We start from the raw sequence: 14,971 nt of genomic DNA, 5'->3' as shown, positions 1-14,971 counted from the left end.
TGAGGACCTTCCAATGATTCAGAAGCAACCAGAGACTTAAAAAGCCAACAGTTTATTCCATCACTGCTACAAGCGTGATTCAAGAACTTTGCAATTCTTGTATGTATTTGATTCCTTCAACCAATTTTAACTCTCACCTTCCTTCCTTTCCAGAAATAAACCTTTATATTTTAGATACTAAAGGGCTGGCAACAGCATGATTACTGGGCTCAGATCTGAGTTGTATATTATTGACCTGGGTATGTGGCTGGTCCTTTAAGATCAGAAGAACCCTTTCGGTTGATGAAATTGGGTTCCAATAACCTCTCATCAGGAATTTCAGTGGTTTTGGTGGCGATATAAAGCCTGGAATGACTAAGGAGGCTGCTTTTCTGACTTCTCGTTAGCCAGTGTGGTGAAACAGAAGTTAACTTTTGTTGCTGGTTTGATTTATCTTATGGGAGCAAAATCACCATTTTGGGGGTATGTCTGCCCCATTGCTCAGCACTTTGGCCTGAATTTGGTATTCTCAGTTGTGACCCACTAAGGCACAGTGAGAGATGGCTTTTGCTCCTCTGCCTACTGCTAATGACAGTGAAGCCGCAAGACAAAGTCAACAGCAGAGCCAGAGCCAGAAGCTACATCTTCTATCTTTGCTGTTCTCTTCTTTCCCCATTTGTGTGCGTTTGCCTTATCTTGCCACCTAGAAAATGGGATTGGACTTTAACAAGAGACACCACAACAATGACAGCTCCAGCCCATCTCAGCTGATCTCTCTGATTTCCCCAGGACAGCTGTTACCTTCTTCAAAACCATCCAAAAGACTGTCACATGAGGAACTTTCCTTCTAAAAACTCTCCCAGCTAAAGAGAAAGGGCACAGGGGATGCTGTTAAAGACAAGCCTTACTGACTACTTTACATTTCCATTGCTTTAACTCTGTCTCTTTTTCTCTCTGTGTTTCAGTAACACACTAGCAGGGATGTGAGAGGTGTGTTTGCCATGGGACTAAGCGGGCTGAAGTCTCTCACTACCAAACCGCAAGCCTTGTTTCACCCGTTCAGTGTTGGACGGTGACAGGGGCACGTTAACACCTTTCACTCTTCCGGGGCCCTTGAGCCTGTTTAAATGACCACAGAAGTTCCCGCCCCCTGTGTGAGTGGCATGGGGGACTGAGCGTCTTTTCTCCTTTCTCCCCTCTAGGATGTCAGAAGCCCCATAGACGGGGTGTGGCTCCTCCCCCCTGCACATGCCATTAGTCTGGCCACAGGCTGAGACAACACAACTGTCCCAGGGCACAACTGCAAAGTGGTGAAGGTGACACGTGGGTCGGAATCTCCTTTGGTTTATTACAAACCCGGGTTTCTGCATTTCCTACAAAACTAAATCTGTTTTCTAAATCGCTTCTCTGCTCAGGCTGCGTCTACGCCCCTTTGTGTTGGTAGAACGTATGTCGCTCAGGGGTGTGAATGAGCCACCCCCCGAGTGACACAGTTACACTGACCCAAGCGCCGGTGTGGGCAGGGCTATGTCGCTGGGAGAGCTTCTCCTGCCAACATGGCTACGGCTCTCGCTGGGGGTGGGGAGTCTCAGCGGCTACACTCGAGAGCTAACGGCGGGGCCTTTGCATCGGTGCCAGCGTAAGCTCCCCAGAGCGGCCACTACCTCAGGGCAGGGACGATGGCCCTGACTGGGGACCCAGTACGGGCCTGTCACCTCCAGGGCACTGGGTTCTCTTCTGCCCCCGGCAGGAGTGAACAAACGTCTGTATGACGTGGTGACTGTTCACAGACCGGTGAGGAATGAGCTGGTGTGAGGGGAGCTGATCTCGGTCCAGTGGCAGGTGGGCAGATGGCCACAGAACAATGACCAGCAGGAACACTGGAATCTATTGGCCATCAAAGCATGGAGGCCGAGGAGTGAATTGCCCACGGGACCGAACTCATCCTGTCCCCAGAGCTGGTCTCGGTAAATCGGTGTGAAGCACATTGACGGGACACCTCAGGGAAGCTTGCACGGCCATTGCTGGGGCTGCAGCTATTCTGTGGCTGGATACACAGAGACTCATTCTCCAGTCCCTCAATTCAGCATTTGTCACGGGCAAGAAATTCAGAGTAAAATACGACAATAAAATATGATAATGATTAATGGGGAAAAACCTGTTTCTTTCTAGGTGTGAAACAGGGAAGTTCCAGCAGCTGGAGGACACGTCTCCTGATCTGGAAATCAGTCTTGGTTATTGGTACCAAGAAAACCAGTGCTCTGAAGGAGACTGAGGAAAATCAAAGGTACCGAGAAGGGAGCTAGGGGGGAAACGTTTCGGACTTCCGGAAGTGACGGGCTCCGACCAATTAGTGCCAATAGATGCTAACATAAAACTGAAACAAATCAGAGTGAACCAATAAATTATCATTCCTGACTCAGGGGAAAAGGCTGGCTGGGGCCATGTTCCAAGGCAACAGCAAATGGTTCATAATCTGTAGTCATTTGAATGTGATTCATTTTTCCACTAACAAGTTTCTCTGAAGTGGTGAGAAATCCAGGGTCCAGGGGAAGGGAGCCATGGCCCATTCTCCTGTTGGACAGTCCAATTGTGGCTTAGTCCTGTTTATACATAGAGAAAAGAGTCCAATACAAATAGTTTAATCCAGCGAGAAAGTCAGTCCATTGGCGGATAGAGCCAGGAGCTGGTGGGGGGCAGAGCTGGATTCTACCTCACTGTCTGACCTCTCCCTGTCTCGTTACAGTGTGGAGAGGAACAATGACAGACCCCACAGGGGGGTGCTGGTTTGGTGCTTAACCACATGGCGAAGGAACGAGCGCCCCAAATTCCCCCTGGTGCTTTGGGAGCCAGGTTTGCTGTTTGAATTCTGCAGTTCAGATGACGTCAGGCCTGGGCGTTTCTCTGGCCTTAGGGGCCTGCTTTGCTCACAGCTGTGATGACCGAGTGGCTAAGGCGTTGGACTCGAAATCCAACAGGGTTTCCCTGCGCAGGTTCAAATCCTGCTCACAGCAAGGCCTGTGTTTTAGCCACAGCCCGTCTAAGAGGCCGGGGTGGCTGAGCCTCCCCCAAATGACCACCCATGCAGGGGGGAACACTGGGGACGTGGGGCAAGTCACCCCTCCGTGGGCCCATTGTCATCTTTCGAGTGCTGGAAGCAAAGCTCCAGAGAAGTGGGGACGCAACCTGCACCCCTTTCTGCTCTGCCTCTTAACCCGATGGCCTGCTCTGCCTCCTCCCATCCCCCCTCTGCCTCTTCCCCCAAAGCCTGCGCCCCACCCCCACTGGGCCTTTTCCCCTGAGCCCCCTCCCTCTCTCTGCCTCTTCCTGCCCCTGCTCCACCTCCTTCCCCAAGGACCCCCCAGCCCCCGCTCACCTAAGATAGGAAGTGATGGGTGCTTGGCCCCATGGCCCCCTGGTAGTCCCCCTTAGGGGAGGAGCAAGCAGCAGGTGAGTGGCGTCTTGGGGGAAGAGTGAGGGGCATGTAGGTGGTCATGGGGGAGGGGGCAGAGGGGGCAGAGGGCAGTGAACAGCAAGTGGGCGGGGCCTCGGAGGAAGAGGATGAGCAGGGGCGGGGCCTCTGTGGCCGGGCCATGGTCTGGGCACCGGTGGCCCCCCAACTTCTAGGGGTCACTCATCTGAAACCCAGGATGAAAGTGACATGGGCCTGAGTCTTGTTGGGGCTGAGGCTACATCACACCTTTACCTTCGGGGCTCTACCAGGGCATAAAGCCCCCAGACACGGCCAGAGACAGGGCAAGGGGCCTCAGCACGGGAGAGAGTCAGGCCCAGAGTTAGACGAGGGGGGCAGAGAATATTCTTCATTCTGGTTAGTTACACGTCGCCCTTGCTAGAAATTCGTCCTGTATTTTCTCCAGTTCACTCCCTGACGCTGTATCTCTGCCCCGTTCCCCTGTTTGTGCCATTGAATTCTCAGGTTCTGTCAAATAGCAGCAGCAATCCCGCCATAACACAGCAGCCTGAAATCTCAGCTCTCCCCCTCCCCTCGCGCTAACGAGAGAGAGGAGACCCAGGCAGCCAGTTTCTCTGGGACAGAAGACAAAGGACAGAGGCTTGTGGGAAGATGAGATCGGATGCTTGGCTGGAAAGAGGGGGCGTCTGGACTGGGGAGAGAAAACAGCCAGAGCCCACATGGATGCAGGAGAGACCTAGCTGGACTGTGCAGAGGGAGGTTAGGCCTGAGGCCCTGAGAGTTTCCTGTGCTATGTTCAGATGCTCAATAAACCCCTCCCTTACACTGGCTGAGCATCACTGCAGTCTAGACATCGGGGTTGCATTCTTCCTCTGGGAGTAGAGGCCCCAGGGTCCAGAGGGAGGGGACTCCCTGAGGGGCCCATGGCAGACAGGCATGCTCAGGTCTCAGAGAAATGCCTTTCACAGAGGCAGAGGGGCCTTTACCCTCGAGAGAGAGTGACTCTCCAAGAAGGGCTGTCACACTGAAGGGGGTTCCTTCCAAGGACTGTACGGGGCTGAGAGACTGCACAAGTCCTGGGAGGCAGTGACACCATCCATGGATAGATAAACAGAGGCTGGAAAGGGAAGTGATTCAGCTGTAGTGAGACTGATACTGGAACACTGCATCCCGTTCTGGTGTCCACGTTTCAAAAATAACGTTTTAAAAACTGGAGAGGGTGCAGAAAAGAGCCATATTTGAGGGATGGAGAAGATGTCTTATAAGGAGGCATTGAAAAGCTCAATCTGTTTAGAGGAGAGCTGATTGCAGTGTGCAAGTGCCTTCGCGAGAGAAAACACCAAGTATTTAAAGGGCTCTTTAGTCTTGCAAAGAAAGGCATAACAAGAACCAATGGCTGGAAGCAGAAATCAGAAAAAGTCTCATTGGAACAAGGCAGAGATTTGTAAGAGGGAGGGTGATTCATCACTGGAACAAGCTGCCAAGAGAAGTGATGGATTCTGCATCTCTTGATGTCTTCCAATGAAGACTAGAGGCCTTTGGGAAGGTGCTTTAGTCAAAAAGAAGCTATTGTGATACACAGATGGGCTGGGATATGCAGGGAGTCAGATTAGATGCTCTAATGGTCCCTTCTGGCCTTAAGGCTACTAATTTATGAAAAACTGATGTTTTATTGTGTAGCGGCTCCATCCACAGACTGAACAGTCATTGAGTGCGGTGATCCAGGGGAAACAAGTCAAACACCCAAGGAGGCTGGCCAGGGGCAGGACATCAGCTTTGAGGGGAGGGGTGGGTGTGGCAGTGACATCACAAAGGCCTTTTGCAGGAACTCGGCCTATTGGGCAAAGGTGGTGGGGAGGGGGTGACCTCACAGAGAGAGAGACCCCGACATCAGCCGGGCAGGACCGAGGTGCAGGGCCAGGCCAGTCTCTGAGACCCCGCCCCCGGCTTTGCTGCCGCAAGTCTCCTTCGCGAGGTCTCTCCTCGAGGGCTGAGAGAGAATTAGGATTCACGGCTGTGAGCATGAGGAGGAACCTCTGTGGAGTTTTCTCCTTTCCTGCCACTGACTGTGCCGAAAACAAACTTCCCTTTGACAAGGTAAGAGGCTGAGAGAGGTTTGGAACCTGTTCAGTCTGATCCACCTGGCGCAGGCAGCATTCTAGGCCCAGGAAACACTGGCTTCAGGTGCCAGAATTTGATTTCCTACCTAGGGTTTGATGGTTGGAATCCCTGGGGACATTGGGGTTTGTCCTTTTTGGTTTCCCTTTTCCTCTTTCCTCCCTCCTTTCTCCTCTTCTCTTGCTTCTTTTCCCCCTTTCCCCTGCTTCCCTCCCTCTACCAAGGAGGGGTGTGTGGAGTGTGGGCGGGGGAGGGAGGTTGCTCTCATTACGGGAGGTCCTCACCAAGAGGTGGGGCTGGATCTGAGAGTGATCTCCTCTGATGGTGACCTGGGCCATCCTTTGGCACATTTGGTGAGACCTCTCAGCCTCCCGCCCCTCAGAGTCTCAGTGCTGATTGGCCAAGCAGGGGGCTATCGACAGCGAGGAGACTCAGGTCCTTTTGGTCTTTTTTCAGATCAGGCAAAGAAATCACAACTAATCCAATGTACGGGATTAATCTTGCTGCTTCTCTCCATTAATTGTCTCTTGGCAGTTCATGATTTCCTCTAATGTTCTAAGTTTTCTAAAATACTTGCTGAATAATTACTATGAACCACTGTTGGTCTGAAGCTCACTTGAGAGCACTTTATTCTGATCAGTCAATGTATGAAATTCAAGATGTGACAGGTAGGTTGAAAGTCAGGAGCAGTGTTTCCTCTAATTTGTTGTCCGTGTGCGGAATGAATTGTGTTGTGCGCACCAATATGGAGGTGAGGTGTGACACATCACCTGTATATTCGTGCACGTTACAAAATTCATTCTGCACATGGATGTGTGACGAGGCGGTTCTGGCGGGACCCAACTGAGAGTGCCAAATCAGGACCAATTGCTCAAACAGGGCAGTCACAGCCCTAGGCTGGGGTTTTTCCACCTCTAAGGCAAACCAAACCAGCCAGACAAAGAGGACTTCGGTCTCATCCGACTGGCTACCCACAAGTCACATGAGCAATTTCCTTAGACACTCCAGTTTCCCAGTATCACCACTAGTGCACTCGTCCTGGGGATGAATGGTTATGAAAACCAACACCCCAATAAAAGAAAAAGGTTCTCTCGATCCCAAAGGACCAAGCCCCAGACCCAGGTGAATATACACATCAGATCTTACCCACAAATCACGCTGTTGCCAATCCTTTAGAATCTAAAATCTAAAGGTTTATTCGTAAAGGGAAAAAGGTAGAGATGAGAGCTAGAATTGGTTAAATGGAATCAATTACATACAGCCATGGCAAAGTTCTTAGTTCAGGCTTGCAGCAGTGATGGTGTAAACTGCAGGTTCAAATCAAGTCTCTGGAACATCCCCCGCTGGGATGGGTCATTCAGTCCTTTGTGCAGAGCTTCAGGTTGTAGCAAAGTCCCTCCAGAGGTAAGAAGCAGGATTGAAGACAAGATGGAGATGATGCATCAGCCTTATACAGGGGTGAGCTGGAGCTGGTTCCCACCTGTTTGCACGCACGAATTTAGCGGTTTAGCGGTTTTAGAACTGGCTTAGCTTCCTGCGAGGAAGCTTTGATGGGCTCTGGCTGAGAAGGGTGTAAATCCTCCTCCCGGCCGCCGAGTGCTGCTGCGCGGAGCCATTTGGGCCTCCTGGCCTGCTGCTGCTGGACCTCTGGCTGCTGCTGCTGAGTCCCAGGTGAGGGGCCTGCTCCCCCGCGTGTGAGTGTCTGTGTCTCCCGCCACAGCCCCTGCCACAGCACCCCTGCCCACAGCCCCGCCCACAGCCCCTGCCCACAGCCACCCCCTGCCCACAGTCCCTGCCACAGCCCCCCCTGCCCACAGCCCCCCCCTGCCACAGCCCCTGCCGGAGCCCCTGCCCACAGCCACCCCCTGCCACAGCCCCTGCCCACAGCCCCAGCCACCTCCTGCCCAGCCCCGCCCACAGCCACCTCCTGCCCCCCAGCCCCTGCCGCAGCCACCCCTGCCCACAGCCACCCCACAGCCCCCTGCCCCTGCCCACAGCCACCTGCCCCTGCCAGCCCCGCCCACCCCTGCCCCTCCTGCCAGCCGCCAGCCTCCCTGCCTGCCCTGCCCACAGCCCCTGCCCCTGCCAGCCACCCCTGCCCACAGCCCCTGCCAGCCCCTGCCACAGCCCCTGCCCACAGCCCCCTGCCGCAGCCCTCCTGCCCCAGCCCCTGCCCACAGCCCCTGCCGCAGCCCCTGCCCACAGCCCCTGCCAGCCCACAGCCCCTGCCACAGCCCCTGCCAGCCCCTGCCAGCCCCCTGCCACAGCCCCTGCCACAGCCCCTGCCCCAGCAGCCCCTGCCTCAGCCCCTGCCACAGCCTGCATCAGCCCCTGCCGCAGCCACCTCCTGCCCACAGCCACCCCCTGCCACAGCCATCCACAGCCACCCTCTGCCCACAGTCACCTGCAGACACCCTCTGCCCACAGCCACCCGCAGCCACCCTCTGCCCACAGCCGCCCGCAGCCAGCCCCTGCCACAGCCACCCTCTGCCCACAGCCCCTGCCTACAGCCCCTGCCACAGCCCCCCACATCCCCTGCCGCAGCCCCTGCCACAGCCACCCCCTGCCCACAGGCAGCCCCTGCCACAGCCCCTGCCGCAGCCACCCCCTGCCCACAGCCTCTGCCGCAGCCCCTGCCGCAGCCACCCTCTGCCCACAGCCCCTGCCGCAGCCACCCTCTGCCCACAGCCCCTGCTCACAGCCCCTGCCGCTGCCAGCCCCTGCCCACAGCCCCTGCCGCAGCCCCCCCCGCCACAGCCCCCGCCACAGCCCCCCTCTGCCCACACCCACCCTCTGCCCACAGCCCCCCGCCACACCCACCCTCTGCCCACAGCCTCTGCCACAGCCACCTTGCCACAGCCCCTGCCGCAGCCACCCTCTGCCCAGAGCCCCACACGCAGCCCCTGCTACAGCCACCCTCTGCCCACAGCCCCTGCCACAGTCACCCCCTGCCGCATCCACCCACACCCCCTGCCACAGCCACCCCCTGCCGCATCCACCCTCTGCCCGCAGCCCCTGCCACAGCCCCTGCTGCAGCCACCCTCTGCCCACAGCCACCTCACCACAGCCACCCCTGCAGCCAGCCACCTGCTAGCCCCTGTCTGCATGACCTACCCACAGCCAGCCCCTGTCACACTCCCTGCCGCAGCCACCCTCTGCCCACACCCACCCTCTGCCCACAGCCAGCCCCTGCCGCAGCCACCCCCTGCTAGCCCGTCTGCATCACCTACCCACAGCCAGCCCCTGCCACAGCCCCTGCCGCAGCCACCCTCTGCCCACAGCCAGCCCCTGCCGCAGCCACCCCCTGCTAGCCCGTCTGCATCACCTACCCACAGCCAGCCCCTGTCACACTCCCCGCCTCCAGCTAGCCCTGCCCCACGCCCCTGTCTGCAGCCAGCCCCACGTCCACTGGTGCCCTGCAGTTCCCAGGGCAGTAACCCTGCACACCTGCTTCAATGAGGGGGGCAGGGAGCAGCTGGGACCCACACATGTGCACACCCTAGGGTGACCAGACAGCAAGTGTGAAAAATCGGGACAGAGGGTGAGGAGTAATAGGAGCCTATATAAGAAAAAGACCCAAAAATTGAGACTGTCCCTATAAAATAGGGACATCTGGTCACCCTAGCAGACCCCAAGGGAGTGGTGGGGACCCACACATGTGAAAAGGAGCTCATTTCTACTTCAGGCCCATCTTTTTAAAAAAGAACTTTAGGTAGGGTTAACATACATCTGTATTTTCCTGGACACGTCAGGCTTTTCAGTTCTTAAATCGCTGTCTGGGCGGAATTTTTAAAATTTAAAAATTCCTCCCGGGAAAATATGGACGTATGGTAACCCTATTGGTAAAAAAAATACATGCTCTGGCACATCCCTTAAATCAGAACTTTATAGAGAACCGGTTGTTAAGATTTTAGCAGCTCATCACTGGCCTTATATAGGCTTTTACAGGTGTAAGAACCTCTTTGTCCTCACTGTGGAAAATTACAGCAAAATGGAGTCTGGAGTCACATGGGCCAGTCCCTGCATACTTTGCTGAGTCATAAGGCGTGTTTGCCTTCTCTCCATGGGTCAGTTGTGTAGCTGATGGTCCTTAATGGGCCATCAAGCAGGCTAAGCAGAGCTAACACCAGCTTGTCTGGGATATCACCCAGAAGCACAGCACCAACTTGAAATACAGACAGTATAGAGCCAATATACATAACTTCAACTAAAATGATACATGCACACAGACAGCATAATCATAACCAGCAACCCATAACCTAGTCTTAGACACCTTATATGACCCCTTTTACCTAAGTTTTGGTGCCACTATAGGACCTTGGTTGCAACCCATGTTCTGTATGGTCCCAATTTATATCAATAACGTCACAGGATAGTGTGTGGCAACGCTGCTGCCGGCTCCAGGCCCCAGCACAGGACCATGGTGGCGCAGCCCAGGACAGCGGCAGCACTACCAGCCCTGCTCTGCGGACTCCTGGCATCGCTCAGGGGTGGGGCACGGGCAGAAGGAGGCAGGACCTTGAGGGAAGGGGGGTGGGATAGGACCTGGGCCGCACCCCACTAGGGATGGCCCTGGAGGCAATGTCAGGCCCACCCCCGTGGCAGGGCCAGGCTGGAACCAGGTAAGGCCGGATAGCAGGGTGGCTGACTCAGAGGAGCGGATAGCAGGGTGGCTGACGGAGAGAAGCCGATAGCAGGGTGGCTGACTCAGAGGAGCGGAGAGCAGGGTGGCTGACTCAGAGGAGCGGAGAGCAGGGTGGCTGACTCAGAGGAGCGGAGAGCAGGGTGGCTGACTCAGAGGAGCGGAGAGCAGGGTGGCTGGCGGAGAGGAGCGGATAGCAGGGTGGCTGGCGGAGAGGAGCGGATAGCAGGGTGGCTGGCGGAGAGGAGCGGATAGCAGGGTGGCAGGCGGAGAGGAGCGGATAGCAGAGTGGCATGCGGAGAGGAGCGGATAGCAGGGTGCCTGACAGAGAGGAGCGGATAACAGAGTGGCTAACGGAGAGGAGCGTATAGCAGGGTGGCTGACTGAGAGGAGCAGATAGCAGAGTGGAAAGCGGAGAGGAGCGGATAGCAGAGTAGCTGGGAGAGACGAGTGGATAGCAGGGTGGCTGACGAGGAGCGGATAGCAGAGTGGCTAATGGAGAGGAGCGGATAGCAGGGTGGCAGGCGGAGAGGAGCGGATAACAGAGTCGCTAGCGGAGAGGGCGGACAGCAGGGTGGCTGGCGGAGAGGAGTGGATAGCAGAGTGGCTGGCGGAGAGGAGCGGATAGCAGAGTGGCTGGCGGAGAGGAGCGGATAGCAGAGTGGCTGGCGGAGAGGAGCGGATAGCAGAGTGGCTGGCGGAGAGGAGCGGATAGCAGAGTGGCTGGCGGAGAGGAGCGGATTGCAGGGTGGCTGGCGGAGAGGAGCGGATTGCAGGGTGGCTGGCGGAGAGGAGCGGATAGCAGGGTGGCTGGCGGAGAGGAGCGGATAGCAGGGTGGAATGCGGAGAGGAGCGGATAGCAGGGTGGATGGCGGAGAGGAGCGGATTGCAGGGTGGCTGACGGAGAGGAGCGAATAGCAAGGTGGCTGGCGGAGAGGAGATGATACCAGAGTGGCTGGCGGAGAGGAGCTGATAGCAGGGTGGCTGGCGGAGAGGAGCGGATAGCAGAGTGGCTGGCGGAGAGGAGCGGATAGCAGGGTGGTTGGCGGAGAGGAGCTGATAGCAGAGTGGCTGGCGGAGAGGAGCTGATAGCAGAGATGCAGGCGGAGAGGACCGGCTAGCAGGGTGGCTGGCGGAGAGGAGCGGATAGCAGAGTGGCTGGCGGAGAGGAGCGGATAGCAGAGTGGCTGGCGGAGAGGAGCGGATAGCAGGGTGGAATGCGGAGAGGAGCGGATAGCAGAGTGGCTGGCGGAGAGGAGCGGATAGCAGAGTGGCTGGCGGAGAGGAGCGGATAGCAGGGTGGCTGGCGGAGAGGAGCTGATAGCAGAGTGGCTGGCGGAGAGGAGCTGATAGCAGAGATGCTGGCGGAGAGGAGCGGATAGCAGGGTGGCTGGCGGAGAGGAGCGGATAGCAGGGTGGTTGGCGGAGAGGAGCTGATAGCAGAGTGGCTGGCGGAGAGGAGCTGATAGCAGAGATGCTGGCGGAGAGGAGCGGATAGCAGAGTGGCTGGCGGAGAGGAGCGGATAGCAGAGTGGCTGGCGGAGAGGAGCGGATAGCAGGGTGGCTGGCGGAGAGGAGCGGATAGCTGGGTGGAATGCGGAGAGGAGCGGATAGCAGGGTGGCTGGCGGAGAGGAGCGGATAGCAGGGTGGCTGGCGGAGAGGAGCGGATAGCAGAGTGGCTGGCGGAGAGGAGCGGATAGCAGGGTGGCTGGCGGAGAGGAGCGGATAGCAGGGTGGAATGCGGAGAGGAGCGGATAGCAGGGTGGCTGGCGGAGAGGAGCGGATAGCAGAGTGGCTGGCGGAGAGGAGCGGATAGCAGGGTGGTTGGCGGAGAGGAGCTGATAGCAGAGTGGCTGGCGGAGAGGAGCTGATAGCAGAGATGCTGGCGGAGAGGACCGGATAGCAGAGTGGCTGGCGGAGAGGAGCGGATAGCAGGGTGGCTGGCGGAGAGGAGCGGAATGCAGGGTGGCTGACGGAGAGGAGCGAATAGCAAGGTGGCTGGCGGAGAGGAGATGATACCAGAGTGGCTGGCGGAGAGGAGCGGATAGCAGAGTGGCTGGCGGAGAGGAGCGGATAGCAGGGTGGAATGCGGAGAGGAGCGGATAGCAGGGTGGCTGGCGGAGAGGAGCGGATAGCAGGGTGGCTGGCGGAGAGGAGCGGATAGCAGGGTGGCTGGCGGAGAGGAGCGGATAGCAGAGTGGCTGGCGGAGAGGAGCGGATAGCAGGGTGGCTGGCGGAGAGGAGCGGATAGCAGGGTGGGTAATGGAGAGGAGCGGATAGCAGAGTGGCTGGCGGAGAGGAGCTGATAGCAGAGTGGCTGGCGGAGAGGAGCTGATAGCAGAGTGGCTGGCGGAGAGGAGCGGATAGCAGGGTGGCTGGCGGAGAGGAGCGGATAGCAGGGTGGCTGGCGGAGAGGAGCGGATAGCAGGGTGGCTGGCGGAGAGGAGCGGATAGCAGGGTGGCTGGCGGAGAGGAGCGGATAGCAGAGTGGCTGGCGGAGAGGAGATGATACCAGAGTGGCTGGCGGAGAGGAGCGGATAGCAGAGTGGCTGGCGGAGAGGAGCGGATAGCAGGGTGGAATGCGGAGAGGAGCGGATAGCAGGGTGGCTGGCGGAGAGGAGCGGATAGCAGGGTGGAATGCGGAGAGGAGCGGATAGCAGAGTGGCTGGCGGAGAGGAGCGGATAGCAGAGTGGCTGGCGGAGAGGAGCGGATAGCAGAGTGGCTGGCGGAGAGGAGCGGATAGCAGAGTGGCTGGCGGAGAGGAGCGGATAGCAGAGTGGCTGGCGGAGAGGAGCGGATAGCAGGGTGGCTGGCGGAGAGGAGCGGATAGCAGGGTGGCTGGCGGAGAGGAGCGGATAGCAGGGTGGAATGCGGAGAGGAGCGGATAGCAGGGTGGCTGGCGGAGAGGAGCGGATAGCAGAGTGGCTGGCGGAGAGGAGCGGATAGCAGAGTGGCTGGCGGAGAGGAGCGGATAGCAGGGTGGCTGGCGGAGAGGAGCGGATAGCAGGGTGGCTGACGGAGAGGAGCGAATAGCAAGGTGGCTGGCGGAGAGGAGATGATACCAGAGTGGCTGGCGGAGAGGAGCGGATAGCTGGGTGGAATGCGGAGAGGAGCGGATAGCAGGGTGGCTGGCGGAGAGGAGCGGATAGCAGGGTGGCTGACGGAGAGGAGAGGATACCAGAGTGGCTGGCGGAGAGGAGCGGATAGCAGAGTGGCTGGCGGAGAGGAGCGGATAGCAGGGTGGCTGACTGAGAGGAGCGGATAGCAGGGTGGCTGACTGAGAGGAGCGGATAGCAGGGTGGCTGGCGGAGAGGAGCGGATAGCAGGGTGGCTGGCGGAGAGGAGCGGATAGCAGGGTGGCTGGCGGAGAGGAGCGGATAGCTGGGTGGCTGGCGGAGAGGAGCGGATAGCAGGGTGGCTGGCGGAGAGGAGCGGATAGCAGGGTGGAATGCGGAGAGGAGCGGATAGCAGGGTGGCTGGCGGAGAGGAGCGGATAGCAGAGTGGCTGGCGGAGAGGAGCGGATAGCAGAGTGGCTGGCGGAGAGGAGCGGATAGCAGGGTGGATGGCGGAGAGTACCGGATTGCAGGGTGGCTGACGGAGGGGAGCGAATAGCAAGGTGGCTGGCGGAGAGGAGCGGATAGCAGAGTGGCTGGCGGAGAGGAGCGGATAGCAGGGTGGCTGGCGGAGAGGAGCGGATAGCAGGGTGGCTGGCGGAGAGGAGCGGATAGCAGGGTGGCTGGTAGAGAGGAGCGGATAGCAGAGTGGCTGGCGGAGAGGAGCGGATAGCAGGGTGGCTGCCTGAGAGGAGCGGATAGCTGGGTGGCTGACTGAGAGGAGCGGATAGCAGGGTGGCTGACGGAGAGGAGCGGATAGCAGGGTGGCTGGCGGAGAGGAGCGGATAGCAGGGTGGCTGGCGGAGAGGAGCGGATAGCAGAGTGGCTGGCGGAGAGGAGATGATACCAGAGTGGCTGGCGGAGAGGAGCGGATAGCAGAGTGGCTGGCGGAGAGGAGCGGATAGCTGGGTGGAATGCGGAGAGGAGCGGATAGCAGGGTGGCTGGCGGAGAGGAGCGGATAGCAGGGTGGAATGCGGAGAGGAGCGGATAGCAAGGTGGCTGGCGGAGAGGAGCGGATAGCAGGGTGGCTGGCGGAGAGGAGCTGATAGCAGAGTGGCTGGCGGAGAGGAGCGGATAGCAGAGTGGCTGGCGGAGAGGAGCGGATAGCAGAGTGGCTGGCGGAGAGGAGCGGATAGCAGGGTGGAATGCGGAGAGGAGCGGATAGCAGGGTGGCTGGCGGAGAGGAGCGGATAGCAGGGTGGCTGGCGGAGAGGAGCGGATAGCAGAGTGGCTGGCGGAGAGGAGCGGATAGCAGGGTGGCTGGCGGAGAGGAGCGGATTGCTGGGTGGCTGGCGGAGAGGAGCGGATTGCTGGGTGGCTGGCGGAGAGGAGCGGATAGCAGGGTGGCTGGCGGAGCGGAGCGGATAGCAGGGTGGCTGGCGGAGAGGAGCGGATAGCAGCGTGGCTGGCGGAGAGGAGCGGATAGCAGAGTGGCTGGCGGAGAGGAGCGGATTGCAGGGTGGATGGCGGAGAGGAGCGGATTGCAGGGTGGCTGGCGGAGAGGAGCGGATTGCAGGGTGGCTGACAGAGAGGAGCGGATAGGAGGGTGGAATACGGAGAGGAGCGGATAGCAGGGTGGAATGCGGAGAGGAGCGGATAGCAGGGTGGCTGGCGGAGAGGAGCGGATAGCAGAGTGGCTGGCGGAGAGGAGCGGATAGCAGGGTGGAATGCGGAGAGGAGCG

General features: G+C 58.5%; 1 non-coding gene across 1 annotated transcript; it reads left to right on the top strand.

The window, feature by feature from the left end:
• The first annotated feature begins 2,911 nt into the window (after window positions 1–2,911).
• On the top strand, window positions 2,912–2,993 carry TRNAS-CGA. The gene has a single exon. It is a non-coding gene; the product is annotated as a tRNA-Ser (tRNA).
• Window positions 2,994–14,971: the final 11,978 nt, after the last annotated feature.

Source organism: Mauremys reevesii, linkage group 11, assembly GCF_016161935.1.
Source record: "Mauremys reevesii isolate NIE-2019 linkage group 11, ASM1616193v1, whole genome shotgun sequence".
In the NCBI taxonomy this organism is placed as follows: domain Eukaryota; kingdom Metazoa; phylum Chordata; order Testudines; family Geoemydidae; genus Mauremys; species Mauremys reevesii.
This window is presented reverse-complemented; position numbering and strand designations above follow the sequence as displayed.